This window comes from Myotis brandtii, unplaced genomic scaffold (genome assembly GCF_000412655.1).
Source record: "Myotis brandtii unplaced genomic scaffold, ASM41265v1 scaffold357, whole genome shotgun sequence".
Classification (NCBI taxonomy): domain Eukaryota; kingdom Metazoa; phylum Chordata; class Mammalia; order Chiroptera; family Vespertilionidae; genus Myotis; species Myotis brandtii.
The window spans coordinates 814077-814711 of NW_005363729.1; the positions used below are offsets into that span (position 1 = coordinate 814077).

A 635-nucleotide genomic window follows, 5' to 3' on the forward strand; every position below is an offset into this window, starting at 1 on the left:
CCCCCGCCCTCTCCTGCCCCCCAGGGGCTCAGGGCTGGCCCCCGAGCTGCCCCCAATTCCTCTGACCCAGGGGTCCTCCCTCCCCACTCAAGCCTGCCAGCCCTTCTCATCGCACAGGGGTCCAAGCCATCGGGGGCGTCTCCCAGCCCCTTCTCAGCGGAGGGGGTGTCCGATTCACCTCGACTTCCCCGTCACAGAGCACAGCGCCTGGCACCCAGAATTAATCACCAGAATAAGGACATGGGCCGTATACAGGCCCTGCCCGGAAGCACACACACGTATCATCGTGGGTTCTCAGGTGTCAGGGGGCTCCGCATCCCCTCCACCCACAGATGGGGACGCTGGTGCTCAGAGAGGTTCAGTGACCTGCCCAAGGTCACACAGCAAGGAAGTGGCAGAGGCAAGATTTGAACCCAAGTCTGCCCGACAGTAGCTGCTGCACCAGATGCTTTTCCCTGTGTTTATTCAACTCAGGTCTTCAGAGGAGAGGGCCATGGGCCTCGCGCTCCCCGCTCCCCAGCCTTAGAAATGGGTCCTGCTCCCTCGCCAAAGGCCTGTGCCCAGTCCCTGGAGCAGGACGAACCCCAGGACGCCGGGTCCCTCCCTGGCCTGTGCTCCTCACCCTGACACCCTGC

The 635-nt window shown here is 63.6% G+C and overlaps 1 protein-coding gene across 1 annotated transcript in view; it reads right to left on the bottom strand.

Moving 5' to 3' along the window:
* Positions 1 to 635, bottom strand: part of ADAMTSL2 (ADAMTS-like 2) — a 27753-nt gene that overhangs the window by 26072 nt on the left and 1046 nt on the right. The gene's annotated exons all lie outside the window — the stretch shown is intronic.